Source organism: Oreochromis niloticus, unplaced genomic scaffold (assembly GCF_001858045.2).
Source record: "Oreochromis niloticus isolate F11D_XX unplaced genomic scaffold, O_niloticus_UMD_NMBU tig00007971_pilon, whole genome shotgun sequence".
In the NCBI taxonomy this organism is placed as follows: domain Eukaryota; kingdom Metazoa; phylum Chordata; class Actinopteri; order Cichliformes; family Cichlidae; genus Oreochromis; species Oreochromis niloticus.
This window is the reverse complement of record NW_020328880.1, coordinates 256388-263214: the sequence shown is the minus strand read 5'-3', so window position 1 is coordinate 263214 and position 6827 is coordinate 256388.

The following is a 6827-nucleotide window of genomic DNA, read 5'->3' as shown; positions in this document are numbered from 1 at the left end:
GACCAGGCTCGCTACCACGGTGCTACCCTAGAACAATCACAGCTTGATAAAAATAACTAAACAAAATGGTGGAGACCAGCCACTTGAGGAGGCAACCTACAGAGAGGAGTGCCCAAGGGTGCCACCAATTACTCACCCGTGTAGTTCCATTGCAAACCTCACTGTCACTCACACTGAAATCTAAATGGTGCAATCTACCTATGCCCGGTGTGTACACTCTCATGCATCGGGGAGGGGATTCCTCCTCACGTGCCTAGCCCCTCAACAAGCGGCCGCACCTCCACTAAAGCAATGAAACAAAGCATAAAACGTAAACAAATTAGTAAAAGAGATCTACATAAAACAAATGCTACGGAAGCGTAGAGCTGCCACCTAGGCAAAAGAAAAATAGAGCTATATCACGTTATAACGTGAAAAGTTTATTGTTCTAACAATATACCTTTCATGTTTGTACAATATCATATGACGTTATTACAATATACGTAATTAGCACATTCCTACAATATAATTGTCACATTTGTACAATATAATACTTATATTGTACGAATGTAATAATTATGTATATTGTAGGGATGCAACGATACCAATTTTTTCAAACCGATCCGATACCGATACTTGGATCTGAGTACTTGCCGATACCGAGTACAAAAACCTATACTTCTACCACACACAAGTTAAACTTAACCAGTAGTAAAGAAACGACCCCAGACAACTCTTTAACCCAAACGAAACGTTTACTGAACGTAAGGGCAGAGACAAATACTGTACAACACATCCCTTTTTTAAACTCAAATGATATTCCAATTCCTTAACCAAATGAAATACACTGTTTAAATGACATAATTCCCTTTCAAATTATATTAAACAACCCAACTTATGTTATCACCTTTTGGTAAGTGACTCACTAATATACACTCCAAAACACGTTATATAAATCCACTAAACACACAATATTCACACATGGGCCCCACACACACTCACACTTGTTGCAGGCCTGTTTGCTGCTCACGCCGAACGATGGAGAAAAATCCTCTTCTCCCCAGTAAGAGCACAAAAGTCTGACTTACAGTTCCGTTGCCCGGTAGATCGCCGTTCACCAGTCCCACACTAAATCCATTCCCTGCGGACCCGATGCTGTCTCTGCTACAGCGCGTTAGCGAGTCACTGTCCAGCTCTCCGACAGTCCATAGCGGCTGCCTCCTTGGCGAAGCCAAGCAGTCCGGGCTAGCCTTTAGCCTCGGCGGTCGTAGCTGGAAACACAGTTTTCCACGGTGGTGCGACCATTGAAACAAAAAGTCACTTCACCCACACTCTGTTGCGAAGCTCTCACACGGTTAGCTTTCTAGTCACACACTCTTTTGTGCTGGTTAACCTCAGTAAAACTAGCCGAGTCTCTCACTTTGGTTCAGCTAACCTCGTGCATCTCTCCATGCCGTTCTCTTCTCCTCCTCCATTGCAACAGATACACAGGTCCCGTTTTATGCTACCTTCACGGGCCTCCAGAAAATTAGAACTCTGAAAAATATTTTAACTCCCTTCAGAGTTACATACCATAAAATAATACTTTTATGATTAACATAACAGTTTGATTGCTCTAATTACCTGTATTTACCTTGTGACATATTACAGGGCAAATTACATTCAGGGTAGAGTTACATCACATAACATCAACTGTGAACACCTTATGTTACCGTGGCGTTTAAGTCCATGGGAATTATGAGTATCCACTCCCAAATTCCCATCCGGGCTACATTAGTATCGGTTCATGGTATCGGTTAACTTTTACGAGTATGAGTACGCACACATTTTACAGTATCGGCCCCGATACCCGATACCAGTATCGGTATCGGTGCATCCCTAGTATATTGTAATAACGTCATATGATATTGTTCAAACGTGAAAGGTATATTGTTAGAACAATAAACTTTTCACGTTATAACGTGATAAAGCTCTATTTTCTTTTGCCTGGGTGGCAGCTCTACACTTCCGTAAAATGCTCCTTAAATTACAGTTCTTTATAAAAGCATGATTAAAATGTATAAAACAATTCCGAGTAAATAACCATAAAACCAGGAGTCAGTCGAGGCCAGTCCATAAAAGTTTGTAGGATGACAACAGGTAGTGATGGCCCGCTTGAAGCTGACGCTCCGGTGCGTGTGTCAAAGAAAATCAACACAATGCTTCAGAAGCACTGTGTCGAAGCTTTGGCCAGAGTCACGTGATCAGTGACGTCCGAAGCTTCATTTAGAACGTAACTGCTTCGGTGTCTGATTCAATGGAGTATTTTGAGTTGTTTTTGGTCAATCGCTTGGGTTTTCCAGCTTTGTGTTCTGGCGGTTTGCTTTTGTTTTGTGTGTGTTTACTTCATCTAAAATGGGAAAAACTTAAAATATCAAAAAATCTGCTTTTCATAATATAAATATCATTAAATAACTTTAGAAAGACTTCCATTTGACTCTTTACATTTAATATTATAAAAGATATATTTTATTATTCTGCAAAATGTGCAGCAATTTAATTTATTTATTCTCTTGAGCTGATAGTTTGTGGGGCCCAGTTAGAATGTATAATTGCATCTCTACCAGTCTCTTCTGTTCCATGTGCAGGGATTTTCCTTAAGGCAGGAGAAATTATCTCCACGAAAAGGAACAGGTTCAGCCATCGTACAGTGGAACAAATTCTCGTCTTAAAAAAAAAAAAAAGAAGAAAAGGGGTTACCTTAAATGCATCATGTTTTTAATTTACAAGTTAATAAGCACTTTCTCTTTCCAGTTCACAATGACTTCTACCCCCAGGTCAAAAAGGGCTGACCCAATTTCCCTCAGGGTCAACCTTCAGGATCAATGAAGTTTTATTGAATTGAAAATATATATATGTAGGAAAATGTCCCTAATATAATATTATTTATAAATATACACGTCCGGCAATTAACTGCATAAGTACATGGAGGCGGGACCTCACAGCAGAAGCATACTCCATAATGTGCATTATTATATGTATGTTAAATGTAACGTGGTATTTTTCAATTATTGTATTTACCAACATCAAGAAGTCACAAGTAAAGAAAGACCACATAATGGTGCATGTTCAAACAAGGAAACTGGTCAAAACTGGTCTAAATTATTTATTAAAGGGAATAAACAGCATTTTGTCACCCCCAAAAATACACGTTTAAAGCAACACAAAGGTGGCCCAATATCAGACAGAACTCTACTCTGTAGAGTGGGCAATCATTATGAAGCAGTTGGTTTTATTTTGTGGATTCAAGCTGCTCTTCATATTTTTGGCCACCAGATGACACCAGAGAGGACTGTGTTGAAAAGCGTCGAGTACTGAACTGTTTTTCAATACAAGCTTCAGTGCTTCAGAAAGCTTCATTTGGCCATCACTAACAACAGGCTACAACAAGACAGAACAAAACAAAACGGCACAAGACAAGACAGTAGCAGTATGAAACAATCCTGTAACAAAAGAGGGAAACAGTCGTCAAGGTCCACCCTACTATATGCCACATTATGATAAACGCAAGAGTCCCACTTACCACTCTCTAAAGGGCAATACTAAAATGAGAAGCTTTCCTGAGGAGATCTGCAGTGCTTAGCTGCCTAATGCACTCATCCACCTTGAATGCGAAAAGACTGCCAAATACCTCCGTGTGGTAGTGAAGCGCAGCTGTTTCTTATAAGGCTGCTAATTATCAGCTGGGAAGGTGTTGATGTTAGTGCTGCATTCGTGGACATCACGTAAAATCCAACCCCAGAATCTATTTCACTACAGATAGATATGATACAAACCACTGCAGTCCTGTAATACCTACAGCATGTTCTAATCGCTCTAATAGGATATTATGATCAACAGTATCAAACACTGCACTGAGGTCTAGCAGGACAAGCACAGAGATGAGTCCACTGTCAGAGGCCATAAGAAGATCATTTGTAACCTTCACTAAAGCTGTTTCTGTGCTGTGATGAGCTCTGAAACCTGACTGAAACTCTTCAAATAAGCCATTCCTCTGCAGATGATCTGTTAGCTGTTTGACAACTACTCTTTCAAGGATGTTTGATATGAAAGGAAGGTTGGAGATTGGCCTATAATTAGCTAAGACAGTTGGGTCTAGAGATGCTTTTTAAGTAAAGGTTTAACTACAGCCACTTTGAAGACCTGTGGTACATAGACGATTATTAGAGATAGGTTGATCATATTTAAGATTGAAGAATTAATTAATGGCAGGACTTCTTTGAGCAGTTTTGTAGGAATGGGGTCTAAAAGACACGTTGATGGTTTGGAGGAAGTAATTATTGAAGTTAACTCAGAAAGATCAATTGGAGAAAAAGAGTCTAACTTAACATTGATGGTACTAAAAGTATCTGTAGATAATATTACATTTGTGGGAATAAAAATTTTATTTGTGAAGAAGTTCATGAAGTCATTACTAGTCAACGTTAAAGGGATTGTTGGCTCAGTAGAGCTCTGACTTTTTGTCAGCCTGGCTACAGTGCTGAAGAGAAACCTGGGGTTGTTCTTATTTTCTTCAATCAGTGACGAATAGTAAGATGTTCTGGCTTTGCGGAGGGCTTTCTTATAAAGCAACAAACTATTTCTCCAGGCTAAATGATGATCCTCTAAATTTGTGACACGCCATTTCCTCTCCAGCTTACGAGTTATCTGCTTTAGGCTACGTGTTTGAGAATTATACCATGGAGTCAGGGACTTCTGATTTGAGGCCTTAGTTTTCACAGGAGCTACAGTATCCAGAGTCGTACGTAGTGAGGAGGTAAAATTATTAACAAGATAATCGACCTCTGTTGGAGTAGCGTTCAGGTAGCTGCCCTGCTCTATGTTGGTACAGGGCATTGAAGATGATAACAGTGGGTGGATTATATTCTTAAACTTAGTAACAGCACTTTCGGAAAGACATCTACTTTGATAAAGTCTACTCTCCACTGCTGTGTAATCAATTATTGTAAATGTAAATGTTATCAGGAAATGATCAGACAGCAGAGGGTTTTCAGGAAACACTGTTAAATGTTTGATTAAAAAGATATTAGCTTCATCATTCATATGCTGAAAAAATGTGAACTTTATTGCTATTTTCCCCCCAAAATGTAGTAATAACACATAATCTGACTGGTATTCAAAGCGTATAATTTCTCAATTTGAATTATATTTTCAAATATATATTGTATATACTTTCATTGACTTGATATAAAAATCAAGTCAATGGAAGTAGAAAAATGTTTTAATATATATTAATTTTATAGCATTTTGTGAACGTAAACAGGGAGTGGCCATTTTTGGCCACAAACAAGCTGAGAGGTAGTTTTTATGTTTTTGGGTAGTGGGTAGTGATTTTGAACAAACCCAGAGGGATACTGTGTCTATTTGCTGGATTGTTGGTAGCAACTCCAGAAAAGCAATTCTACCAGATATCTGTTTGACCATCACCAGTTAATCTGAGACACCAGTCGGAGTTACAAACTGATAGGCTACTGTTAGCTCAAACAGTTAAGCTAGTACAGCTCACTGGAAAATAGATGTCAGTAGATATGAAGCTGAATTGGAAGATGTTAAGGGCAAACTTTGGACAAATCAATCCCTGGAAGAGACTGATCTGACCTTAAAGTGTGAATGTCCCTGTAAAAAAAAAATCTGCAATCAAAATAATAAATGCAAATGAATAAATGTGCCAGTGAGTAGCATAATTCAAAGCGGCTGGTTGAGAGTGAAAAGTCACTGATCTGTGTGATTGATTGTAATCAAACAATGACTGATCACTGATCAGTTTACAGTAAATGTGATGAGGACATGAATGAAAACAAAGTGTGATTAATGATGAACGAGAAGAAGAAGCTGAGACTCAGCTGTCCTGCTACTAATGTTTCTCAGGACATGCTGTACATGTTGCATTTACAATAAAGAAACTGGAAATCATTGTGGAACTGATGATCAACAATAATCTGATGCACTTTGATCACAACCATGTTTAAATATGTGTTGATGTAGAAGTGAGTTGATCATATTCTGACTTTAAACTCTAATCATTAGAAAATGCTGCAGTACTACACGTTCCAATGATCCCGGAGGAACCCTGGGACATGTTGAACAGGGTTATCCTGCTGTTCAAAGTCCAACACTGAGTTTGAAAAAACATGTTTGTCAATCATTTTGTTTGGTTTCTGAGGAAAATGATTCACTAACTTCCTGCTGATACACAACATTTAATCATATTTCCTCATAACCCTCTTTTGTCTGACCATTTAAATCACATTTTAATGTCCAATAAAAGATTCACAGAGTTTGGTGACAATAATGACAGTAGATGTTTGTGTGAAAGTGCTGGAAGCAAATTTGTGTGTGATGTTCTTTCAGTGTTGCACTTTGTAGACGCTCCCTGAGCACTGGTCTCACAGCCAGCTGCACATAGAGACCAGTGTTGTTAGTCCAGGTCAGAAGATGACTTGTTGGAATGAAAATGAGCTTGTAGTTTGTCTGCTTTAATCATGTGACTGGAAAAAGGTGTTGGACTTCAAATATGTCCGTTTCTTTCACACTTCACCTTCAAAAAGTGAAGCCATCCTGGAATGAAAATCACAACTTTTTCAAGTCTTTTTACTGTTTTTATGATAAATGTGCGACTTTAATGTGAAACATTCAGAGTTTTTTTCTCTTGTTGTGTTTGTTTGAAGCTGCTTCTTGTTGGCTTCAGCTGTTTGGAGTTTCCATTTTCTAAACTTCTACATTCTGAACCTTCTTCAGCTCTGAACAGATGATAGAACACTTAATGATTTCTAGCTCACACTTTGTCTAATAAACTTACATCTTTCATT